Source organism: Pinus tabuliformis, chromosome 8, assembly GCF_031772625.1.
Source record: "Pinus tabuliformis cultivar Carrire ecotype Pingquan chromosome 8, CPIR1, whole genome shotgun sequence".
NCBI lineage: Eukaryota > Viridiplantae > Streptophyta > Pinopsida > Pinales > Pinaceae > Pinus > Pinus tabuliformis.
Window position 1 is genome coordinate 534,928,271 of NC_142294.1, and position 12,613 is coordinate 534,940,883.

The following is a 12,613-nucleotide window of genomic DNA, read 5'->3' on the forward strand; positions in this document are numbered from 1 at the left end:
GAACCCAAATGCTCAACATTGAGCACCATCTCTAAATTGGAACAATAAGCCAACTCAAGATATTGGAGGCTCGTTAAGTTGCCAACCGAGTCTGGGTCCTGGGAGCCTTTGAAGAGGCGAGCAGTTAAACAAGTCCAGCGTTCGGAGGCCTGCTAGGTTCCCAACCGAGTCCGGAAGCGTCTGCAGAGCGGAGCACCTATGCAAGTCCAGACTTCTGAGGCCTGCTAGGTTCCCAACCGAGTCCGGAAGCGTCTGCAAAGCTGAGCACCTTTGTAACTTGAGATGTTGGAGGCCTTCCCAACCGAGTCCGGAAGCTTCTGCAGATTGGAGCACTCCGACAGGTCCAAACGTTGGAGGGCTGCTAGGTTCCCAACCGAGTCCGGAAGTGTCTGCAGAGCGGAGCACCAACTCAAGTTGAGATCTCTGAGGCCTGCTAGGTTCCCAATCGAGTCCGGAAGTGTCTGCAGAGCGGAGCAGTGGCTCAAGTCCAGAAATTGGAGGCCTGGTAGGTTCCCAACAGAGTCCGGAAGAGTCTGCAGAACAGAGCAGCCGCTCAACTCCAGACAATGGAGGCCTGCTAGGTTCCCAACCGAGTCTGGAAGCGTCTGCAGAAAGCGGCAGTAACACAAGTTGAGATGTTGGAGGCCTGCTAGGTTCCCAACCGAGTCCGGAAGCTGCCGATTGAAGCACGTCGACAAGTCGAGACGTTGGAGGCTTTCTAGGTTCCCAACCGAGTCCGGAAGCTTACGCAGAGCGATGCAGGCGCTCAAGTCCAGACGTTGGAGGCCTGCTAGGTTTCCGGAAGGGTCTGCAGAGCGAAGCAGTAGCTCAAGTCCAGATGTTGGAGGCCTGCCAGGTACCCAACCGAGTCCGGAAGAGTCTTCAGAGCGGAGCAGCTGCCCAAGCCCAGATGTTGGAGGCCTGCTAGGTTCCCAACAGAGTCCGGAAGCATCCGCAGAGCGGAGCAGCGGCCCAAGCCCAGACTTTGGAGGCCTGCTAGGTTCCCAACCGAGTCCGGAAGAGTCTGCAGAGAGGAGCAGCTGCACAAGCCCAGATGTTGGAGGCCTGCTAGGTTCCCAACCGAGTCCGGAAGAGTCTGCAGAGCGGAGCAGCGGCCCAAGCCCAGATGTTGGAGGCCTGCTAGGTTCCCAACCGAGTCCGGAAGAGTCTGCAGAGCGGAGCAGCCGCCCAAGTCCAGATGTTGGAGGCCTGCTAGGTTCCCAACCGAGTCCGGAAGCGTCTGCAGAGCGGAGCAGCCGCCCAAGTCCAGATGTTGGAGGCCTGCTAGGTTCCCAACCGAGTCCGGAAGCGTCTGCAGAGCGGAGCAGTTACACAAGTTGAGATGTTGGAGGCCTGCTAGGTTCCCAACCGAGTCCGGAAGCTTCTGCAGATTGGAGCACTCCGACAAGTCGAGATGTTGGAGGCGTGCTAGGTTCCCAACCGAATCTGGCAAACTTTCAAGATGAAGACTGTGGGACACTACAAATATTTCGAGATGCTGCAGGTTCCCAATGAAATCTGGAACATTTAAAAGGGGAGCCTGAATCCACAATTCCCTCAGCTGCAGAGGTGCCTGCATTGTTCACATACATTATTAAAGTACGTCAAAGACTGTAAATGTCACAGGCAGTGTGTTAGAGGAAGACAATTCTTAAATGCAGTAAATATTTACAATTTGAAGAAAAAACAAGAAATAGAAATTTAAGAAGAATACCTGAGATTCGTGTTGCCAGAGTGTTTTCAAAGAATTTCCCCTTATATGTAAAACTCTTAAATTCTTTGCTGAAATCGAGGAAGGGAAGGACGACTCGCGACAGTTCAACCAGTCTAAATATATTAGGTTTGGTAACTGGTGGCAAACATTGAATAGGCGTTCAACAAAATAACCTTCAGCCTTAAGCAACTGCAACCCGCTCATATTACTCAATAAACGAGTGCGAGCAGGCTCCGCAAGGTTTTCGAAAGATTGTTCAACCTCATTTCCACCTACCAGGCTAATTCCACGCCCCTGAATTGTTCACTCAGAACTGTTAGAAACAAGATTCATTCTTGCAAAGTTTTAAGAATTCAAAACTAACCAGACACAATTGTGATAACATGACGCTAATTGACAATATGTCGAAAACACTTCAAAATACTTACAGGTAATTGGCCGGAAAGCTTATGAAAAAGGTTGGCAGTTGGGTTCCAAAGCCGAAGCTCACCATCAGGAGGTTCCTTCTCCGCCAGATATCTGCCCATGTCTCTAACATGGTCATGCATTCTCAGACGGTTTTCACTGTCCACTTGCACCAAACATCTGTTTTCCAGCTTCCAAAGGCCCAGCGTTCCTTCCCAGCCGGTTCTATTCAATATTCTAATGACTCTATCTCTTTTTTCTCCTCTGAAGAAGCAGGCAATGTCTAAGAATATCTTTTTCTCCTCCTCATCAAGACCGTCGTAGCTAATTCTTAGCCTGCCTTGTATATCATCAGGAAGCATGATGGAGATTTTGCGAAATTGTGCTTCCCAATGATTTAAATCATTTATTCCACAGAGAAGCGACCCAAATACTTTAATAGATAACGGCAATCCAAGGCAGGCACCCAAAAACTTTTCAACCTCCTTGTCAAATCCGACAGCAGGATGAGGCTTGCCAAATGCATGCCAGCAAAAGAGCTCTCGGGAATGCTCTGGATCGAGACCTTGTAGCATGTACATCGACGTCTCTGGAATCTGTGATCTTATGAGAACATCCTTATTGCGGGATGTCACTAAAATTAAGCTATTGGTTTTAAGGGCATCTTTCGCTGGTAAAAGTAATGCCTCCAACTGCTTAATATTGTCCACATCATCTAAAATAATGAGACAATCAGAAGATGGAAGATACCTTCGGAGCTTTTCTTTGCCTTCATCAGTGCTGCCTATTTGCACATTTGATTGATTTAAATCCTTCATAAGGTCGCTCTGCAAGGTAGCTAAAGATTTGTCTCTTACATCAAATAAAAAGCAACATCGCTTGTATTTTGATCTCTGACTGTTAAAGAACTCTTTTGCTAGGGTGGTTTTGCCAACCCCTCCAAGGCCCACAATTCCTATAATTCTAACCTTTCCATCTTCCTGCTGCAATGACATTGTGGTTTCAAAATCTTTTAATTTTCCGTCCAAGCCTTTTGGATATTCTGACACATACAACCTTCTTTTCACATTTTTCAGCACTCCTTCCACCACATCTTCTAGGAGCTGCTCCATACTAAAACAGTGAAAGAAACCAAACATGAACAGTGGTTGAACATCAGACACTCGCTATGAAGTACAAGGGCAGAACTAAAGATCTCAAAAGAATAATAGACAGAAAAGAAGAATTTATTTAGAGTGATATTTAATCTAGATTTGGTTTCTTCTTTATCATTAATCATAAATAGAAACAAATAAAGCTGCCTATATACATGGTCGATCTACATGCATCGGAAGTTTTAATCACATTTAACTATGAAATTTTTATGAATTTCATTTGCTTTTGCTCTAGGATATTTGTTTATTTGTTCATTATTTTTCCAATGAGATTTTATTGATTTTTTTTTATAGGAGTGCTTATTGCTACCACGCAAACGAAATTCATCTTCATCTCTTTCCTTCGTCTTTTAAAACAGAAATGGAAACAGATAATAATTGGCGAAAAGTCAGCATGTAGAAATGGGTACATATGGTGCTACCTATCTATCAATTAAATGCTCAAATTTATATGGAGGGGTGGTGTTCTCACCTGTTGTATGTCGCTCTGTCAAAACCTTTTATATCTGCAACTGTAGACAGAGCATTCCTCCATTTTTCAATAATGTCGGAATCGTGTCGATTCTGACCATCAAATGTTTTTTTCCCTTGAAGTTTGTGTAGGGCTTGAGCGTAGACTCCCTGTCCGTCCTGCGTCCACCGAACCTCTGCAGGCGTGACACCAAAGAAGACTGGGATGATGGTGGACTTGTACTTTGACATAGAGTCGACCATATTTAGCAGCTCATCGAGGCACCATTTTGATTCCGCATAATTTGGAGAAAAAATCGCTATGTTCACTGAGGATGTTCTAACGGCGCTTTCAAGTTGAGGGTTTACAGTATCTCCCGCACGCAATTCCTGCTCATCTAAAAATACCCTCAAGTCATGTTTGCAAAGGCGATGGTAGAGATGGGTGGCCAAGGTTTTCTTGACATCGGGGCCCCTATGACTGATGAAAACATCAAATACATAGTCGTTGTTGTTGACGCTATGGGAGGTGGAGGTGGAGGTGGATGTTGAGGAGGAAGCCATCGGATATTATAGAAATGAATAACAAACAGGTAACGATTGAAAGTGCGTTGCAGAGCCGAGAAATGCGCACTTAACCTCAATATTGTTCTCGTCCTCCTCGCCTTTATGGTCTCACTATTTCAGAGAAACCAGTATTATGCGCCTTTATCACTCTCTATTGAAAAATTGAGCACTGAGATCTGGTTGAATTCTGAACTTCTTATTTTCTTGAAGAAACTGAGTCGTGAGCCCTTTTCTCTTACTATTAATACCCTTTTATCTATGTTACCAGAAACGAGAAACGGGAAACGAAACGAGAAACGAAAACGGTACGAGAAACGGAGTTGGGAGGTTTCGCACTCTAAGAAACGAGGAGAGAGAAAATTAATCGTATATGTGTTAAAGGAAAACAAATCAACTAAAAAAGGGACAATAGTACATAAATAATCAACTTTCTATATACTTGGCATAAGCCTCTAGATTATTGAATGAATACATGACTGAAATCTACAATAAAGAGTGAAAATACAAGCTGAGAATGCGAACTACCACCTGTAAAAAATTTCCCATAAAATATATGCACCCGTTAGCTAAAATAACCGTAGAAAACGGCGTTTCCGTCTGGTTTCCGTCTGGTTTCCGTTTCTTACACGTTTTATACGGGGAACGGTGGCAACCGTCCCGTTTCTGGTAACATAGCCTTTTATTGTTTAATGGATAGAAGGAAGGAAGTAATAATACATTAGTCTGAACGGGGGCAGCGAGAGTCCTTGGCAATTTCCTGGCCACTGCTTTTTCGAGTCTTGGATGTGACGCATTGATCAAACGTAAAGCATTTAGCAGAAGTTCCGGGCAATTTCTCATTTATTTTCAAATCTTTACAAACCACATGTACTCTTGTATTGTGATTAAACATAAAGCATTTAACAGAAATTCTTAGGCAACTTCTTCCCCAATGCATTTCAATTCTTCCCACTACCAGGTATGAAGCATTGATTAAATATAAAGCGTTTAGTCCAAGTTGTGACGAATTGATTAGATATAAAGCATTTAGTCCAAGTTGTGGGTAATTTTTAAATAATTAACTAGTTTTTTAATAATGCCACCAACCATATACGGATGCTTTATGATATTAAACATAAAGCATTTAGCGCATTTCCCGGGCAATTTCTGAGTCAATTTCTTGGATGCCACAATCACAAGTTGTAGAGAAAGTGGTTTCATTTTCCTCGAAAAATAAGACAATCACACTGATTTGACCTATTTCTGAGTCAATTTCTTGGATGCCACAATGGTCACAAGTTGTAGAGAAAGTGGTTTCATTTTCCTGGAAAAATAAGACAATCACACCGATTTGACCTATCTTGTTATCATGTATTTCATGTATTTGTGCTATTTGGACATCAATGTTTACAAAAGCCATGTATTCTTATATTCACAAAGTTGTTGGATATTACGATGTCAAAATTTAGCAAATAAAGTTTTAATGATTTTTTTTAAATGGTTATTATACTTTTAGTTATCAGTTCACATTAATGTTAATTTTAAATTTGTAAATATAAAGAGGAATCAAATCTGAATCAAATCTCTTTTCATTTTAAAAGATATTTATATTTTAATAGATTTGATCATTCTTAACACTTAGTAGATCAAGAGTTAAGATGGATCTAACTCAGTTATTATTATTTATAATTTTAAATTCATTTTGAATGACAAGCTAGTGGTCCCTAAAGAGGCAACCTCTCACTCCAACTAAATACTTGTCTTGGACCTCTTAGTCATACAAAATCAATTTTGCTAAAAATTTAACAGCTTAACATACATAACATTAAATTATATATATTAAATTTGTAGATAGCTATTAATTAAATTTAAAAATAAAGTTTTGAAAATTATTATTTAAATTATTTTCAATCTAATATGCATATTATGATTAGATTCTTTATTTATTTATTAAAAAAAAAGTAACTTTATTAATAAAAACAAATATAACAAATTAAATTTAGCTCTTATTTTTTATTAATATTTTTAGCTTCTTTTAATTTTTCTTTTTTTTCTTCTTCTTAAAACCCTAATTTTCATTCATTTATAAAACGATTCAAAATTACATTATGCATATACACCTTTAAGCCTATTTCAAGAAAAAGTTTTGAGTTCCTGTACTTTGAGCTAGCATGCTTCTTCTTAATACATTTTTCTTTATTTTAGAAATTTCAGAAAAAGCTATATAAATAATATTACTACAAAAATTGATAAAAATAATTTTTTCCACCCTTATTTGAAAAAACTGCATATGGATGGTAAGATTCAATGCATCTTTTATGTGAAGTGTTTATACAAAAAATTAAGACCTTTTAGCCTATATTATTTGTTTTATGTATAAACTGTGATAATGATAGTACTCATAGGAGGAATATTCACACTACTAGATATGCGAAAAGTCTTGATCCATAATCAAACTTTATTTTGAAAACTGTGAAACACTTAACATCATTACTTTAAAAATTTATCCATATTAAAACCACTACAATATCTAATCCATATTAAACTGTGAAACACTTAACATCATTACTTTAAAAATTTATCCCAAATCTAAAACAATTTAATTTATTTTACCAAATTTTGATTCAACAAATCGTGATTAATGCTTCTCACCTTACAATGCAAATGTTGGTAGAGGGCAGCTTGTAAAATAATATCAGGCAACGTTAATGGAAAGAATTTGGTAAGAGTTATAGGAAACTGGGTTAACATGGCGCATGGCTTTTTTCTTGAGTTTGAAGAGGTTTCCATTTACACAGATCAAGTTTGTCTCACAAGATATTTAAAGAAAATTTGTAGTATAAAATAATTTGATTTCCTTATTATTTTTTTGGATGATTTTTGAGCTTTATGTTTGAATAATCTAGTTTAGGAGATCTTATTGATATAATAAACAACAAATATAATAGTGTGGAAAAAAATAGATAAACAATATCATTTCGAAATTATAATTATGCCCTTGAACTTTCTAGTTAAATGTCAAGAATGATGCACAATAAAATCACATCGTTCTATAGAATAATGAAATTGAGAAACATAATATCGCATTCTTCGGTCATATAATGAAATTGTAAAACCTCTTTAAGTTGAATTCGCAACCAAAACTTCATTACAAAATCATCTCGACATTATGATGTAGGTCCCACATCACAACCTTTACATCAGTAAAATGGGTGAACAATATATGGCCTCTTCCCATTTCATTGTTTTCCCAATTTCTGCACCTCCACGTTGGGCATTTTATTCTAGGGTCTCCGCTCATTTCATTGTTTTGGCCATCGTGATAACTTCAGCACTACATAATTATGTTCTTTTCAAGAACTTCAGACTGATTCGGTAAAAGGTGATTAACAAACGTGTCTAATACTGCTTCAGACGATGAGGGACAACTAGAGCCCAACATGAGTTTAAGAGACGCTGCTCTTTCTCTCATTTGGAATCCATGCTCGCTATCCATCAATAACATCACTCCATTGCCAATTTCCTTCCTGCTCATCCATCCATCCTGGGTTGGCCGGTCAATCATGGTAGCAACCTGGAGGTGATTAACCAGCATTTTGGCATTGTAATGCTGATCTCCTCTGATGGGCCATGCCAAGATAGGAACACCCTAGATGATGCTTTCGACAGTGGAATTCCATCCATAGTGCGAGAGAAATCCTCCCGTGGAGGGATGAGAGAGTATGAGCAGCTGAGGCGCCCAACCATGGATTATCAAACCCAATCCCTCGATTCGACCTTCGAAGCCCTCTAGAAGTACGTACTCTCCTCCTGCGCCATTACTACCATGATGATCATGAGGATGATGATTAGGATGAGGACGATCAAACGAGTTCGGTAGGCATGCCGCACGAAGGTGCGCCCGCTGGGGTGAACGAGTTTGTGGAGGGTCGCATGAAGGCGCCCGACGGTGAAACAGACTCGAGTGGAGGGTGCACGAAGGTGCGTGCCCACGGTTGAACAGACTTGGGTGGAGGGTGCACGAAGGCGCCCGCCCGCGGTTGAACGGACACAGGTGGAGGGCTGCACGAAGGCGTGCCTGCCCGTGGTTGAACGAACTTGGGTGGAGGGTGAAACGAAGGCGGCCGCTCACGGTTGAACGAGTTCGCGTGACGCTGCATGAAGGCGGCCACCCGCGGTGAACGAGTTCAGGTGAGGCTACACGAAGGTGTTGCCCGATGGTTGCACGAGTTGGAATTTGGCTAAGTGTGGATTGTGGAGGTGACCACTATGCAAGGTGTGCACGAGGTGGGCAGCTCGTGGGCAAGACACAAAGTCTGAAATTTGTCTAAGTATGAAACTTGGGGTTTCCAAGGTATACTTGTAATTTTATGAAAGTTGAAAATATATTGAAATTGGGCAGACTCATATTCATGGAGTTACCCCTCCCTTTATACTGTTGCAATTGTGTTGTATATGTATAATTGCTGTGGATAATGAATGCGTATGGGTGTTCATTAGTATAAAGGCTAATCTAAATACTTGGTAAAGAAAAATAAACGAAGTATCGAATGCTAAGGCATAGTCCATGAACATAAGTATTGGTGAAAAGAAAGTGTTCGGTGGTGCCGCACCTCGCTATAAGCGGTTGAAAGACTACTGCAGGTGTAGGGGCGTGACAGGTGGTATCAGAGCAGCTGATTCGGGCATTGCAGGGTTGAAGCTACTGACCTACACTATTGTGCAGGTGAAATCAAGAAGCTGATTCAGGGTTGAAGAAGCTTGAAGAAGTGACAGTGGAAACAGGGTACTTGCAGGTCAAAGAAGCTGGTTTCACATACAAGTGAGACAAGAGCAGGTTTGGTTCTGCAGGGAATTTGGTGAAGCTGGTGGATGGTCTGTACTAGATCAGAAGGAAGTTTTTGGCAGACATGGAAGGTGAAACTCATGTGGTATTGGGTGAATCTAGCCACAATGCAACCGAGGCTTTCATAGAAAGGATATTGGAAAGAATGGAGGAATTGGAGTCTTACTGGACTGCGAAGATGGCCGTGGTCATGAAAGATCAAGAAGCCAATGCGAAGATGAGGGAAGAACTCGATGAACTCTGGACTCAGCATGAGTACACTGATCTTAAGTGTACACAACTTGAAGATGAAGTCAAGGAGATTGGAGAAGCAAGGGACCGAGGTTTGGCAGAAATCTTGAACTTGCAGAAATCTCTTGATGAAGCAAATGATGAGATCACGATGTTGAAGAAGGCGATGAGACATAACTCAAGTGGAGGAGTGTCTCATGTGAAGACCAAGGAACCAGAATCTTATGATGGTACAAGAAGTGCGAAGACTCTTGGTAACTTTCTCTGGAATATGGAGCAATACTTGGAACTCTTGGGTCTATCCGATGATGAGACAAAGGTGAAAGTGGCTACTCAATTCTTAACGAAAGATGCTAAGATGTGGTGGTGAAGGAGGATGGATCAGATTGCCAATGGCAGTGCTGATGACATAACTTCATGGGATGACATGAAGAAGGCTTTACAGACCCACTTCAGTCCTTAGGATGAAACATGGGAAGCAAGGATGAAGATTAAGTTTATCAAGCAGACAGGGAACCTACAAACATATCAGCGAGAGTTTGCAAGTGCAGTTCTGGAACTTCCTGACATGGCGGAGAGGGACAAGGTGTTCAACTTCATTATTGGATTGAAACCTTGGGCACAGAATGAAGTGAACACGCAGAAGATAAAAACACTTGAGGAAGCTTTTACTACTGTGGATCGACTGGTGGAGCATTATGACGAAACTTCTGATGAGAAAAATAAGAAGTTTGATAAGACGAAAGAGAAGAATAAGGATGATGCTTCAAATCGGATGAGAAGACGAAGACGAAGAAAGCATTGAAGTGTTGGATATGTGCTGAACCACATACGGTGAAGAATTGTCCTTCAAGACCTAAAGTGGCCGCTATTGCACAGTATAATGCGAAGAAAGAAGAAGCTTATGTGGGGATGAAGCATATTCTTGGAGCTGCTGCTACTACGGAAGTGATCTCTCGAAGAGATCCTCAGAGGAACAACTTGGAGTATGTTCGAATGAAGATTGGGTGTGCTGATGTGCTCACTATGGTGGATAGTGGGGCTACTCACAACTTCATGAGTGAAGATGTTGCGAGAAGGATTGGGCTGAAATTTGTGCCTTCGTGAAGATGTTGCGAGAAGGATTGGGCTGAAATTTGTACCGATGAAGGCACAAATGAAGACAGTGAATTCTCTTCCTGATTCTGTACTTGGTGTAGCTAAAAGGGTGGACACAACAGTAGGTGAGTGGACCAGGAAAGTCGACTTCGCTATAGTGTGGATTGATGACTATGAAGCTATGCTGGGGATGGAATTCTTGAAACAATATGATGCTATGATTGTTCCACATTTGAAGAAGTTGTACATTTACAATGGAAGGGAAGATGTACCCATTGGTGTTCCAACCATTGGAGTGACCAGACCTGATTGTAAACTAGTAGTGATGCAGATGGAGGATGAGAAGCGCATGGATGATATGTGTAAGCGATTGTCTATTGCTGAGGCAAAGCTTACCGAGTAGTCATTGGTTATCAAGACACTATCTGATAGTATCTTGGATTCGTCATGAAGGCTAGAGGAGGTTGAGGATGATGATGACAAGGATGTTTATGTGAGACTGAATGTCCATGAGGAGGATCGGGCTGCATATATGCAGAGGATGGAGATAGAGGATCTTGACAGATGGATTGAGCTTATTAGTGAGGGTGAGTCTTCAGGCTCTACTCCCACTACATCTTCTTAGATGACATAGAAATGGGGCTCATTGTTAGCTTCTCATGGTAGTGAGTCCTTAAAACAGGTTGAGCAGGTATGACAGATGGTGCAGGAATGGTTTGGCATTAGCATCATGACATGTTGCAGATGGGATGGAGTTTCCATGGACCTAGGCATGGGAGAGATTCTTGGTGATTCGAGGATGTGGCAGAGTCTAAGAAAAGATTGGTGTAGGCATAAGGATGTGCATTCTTATGGTTTGAGAGTGACAATTAACTGATCACCCGACTAGTTCGAATCATGGGGTCCGGAAGTGTGCAGAAAGATGTTGGCATTATGTTGGAGTCTCTGATGACAGTTCACAGGATGGGACGACACATGGTGGAGACAGTTGTTTTACATATGTTGCAGGGATGTTTGCAGTGTATGAACTAGTTGATATCATGGACCAGGGATGAGACAATTATTTTGATGAGATGATGGTTCTTGGTGGCAGGATGGTTACCGGGATGGCATATTGTCAAGGACAACAATGATTTCAGGTGGAGGAGGATGTAAGGACCTATAGTCCATGCAACGGGTAGGACACACTCCCACCGTGCGAAGGTAGGCGAGCTGTGGCTAAGACGAAGGCGTGTGATGTGAAAACATGCGTGGGAAGAAGTTTGGCTGCGAGTTTAAATGGCGGGGATGAGCTGGGCAAGTCACCCGCGGGCCGACCGAAGAATGGAGTATGTTGGGCAAGTATGAGGGGGTGGTCCCACGAGTTGGGCAGGCTGACCCACCTCACGGGTGAGCTAACACAAAGTTCGGAGGTCGGCTGGGCGAACTATGGAAGGTCGGTCGGGTGGCATGACCGCACCAACCAACCGTATACATAGGCGGATGGAAGGTGGAGCAAAGGCATCGAAAATCATCCAATGAACATCCAAGGAGCTCGAGCATCCAAGGAAGAGGTGGGAAGAAGTTTTGGAGTGCTGGAAAAGTGCGAAGGAGCAGGCGTAGAGGTGCAGAATCGCACGGGTTTATGCGCCCGCCCGCCGGGCAGGCTTGCACGGAGGCTGCACGAGTTGGTTGAATGGGTGAGTTGGGTGGTGGGTCGCATGAAGGCGCCCACTCGATGGTCGAACAAGTTCGGTAGGCAGGCCACACGAAGGCGCGCCCGCCAGGGTGAACGAGTTTGTGGAGGGTCGCACAAAGGTTCCCGAAGGTGAAACGGACTCGAGTGGAGGGTGCATGAAGGCACCCGCCCGTGGTTGAACGGACTCGGGTGGAGGGTGCATGAAGGCACCCGCCCATGGTTGAACAGACACGAGTGGAGGGCCGCACGAAGGCGCGCCTACCCGTGGTTAAATGAACTCGGGCGAAGGGTGAAATGAAGGCGCCCACTCGCGGTTGAACGAGTTCGGGTGAGGCTACACAAAGGCGCCTGCCCACGGTGAACAACTTCGAGTGAGGCTGCATGAAGGTGTTGCCTGATGGTTGCAGGAGTTGGAATTTGGCTAAGCGTGGATTATGGAGGTGACCACCGTGCAAGGTGTGCACGAGGTGGGCAGCTTGTGGGCAAGACAC

The 12,613-nt window shown here is 42.7% G+C and overlaps 1 pseudogene across 1 annotated transcript; it reads right to left on the reverse strand.

Moving 5' to 3' along the window:
• Nucleotides 1-224: 224 nt before the first annotated feature.
• LOC149236513 (TMV resistance protein N-like) lies at nucleotides 225-4,402 on the reverse strand (annotated as a pseudogene). The gene is made up of 4 exons (XR_016245901.1): nucleotides 3,746-4,402; nucleotides 2,143-3,232; nucleotides 1,715-2,008; nucleotides 225-1,573 (listed from the first exon to the last, which is right to left on the reverse strand). The product of XR_016245901.1 is annotated as a TMV resistance protein N-like (transcript).
• Between the last annotated feature and the right edge of the window lie 8,211 nt (nucleotides 4,403-12,613).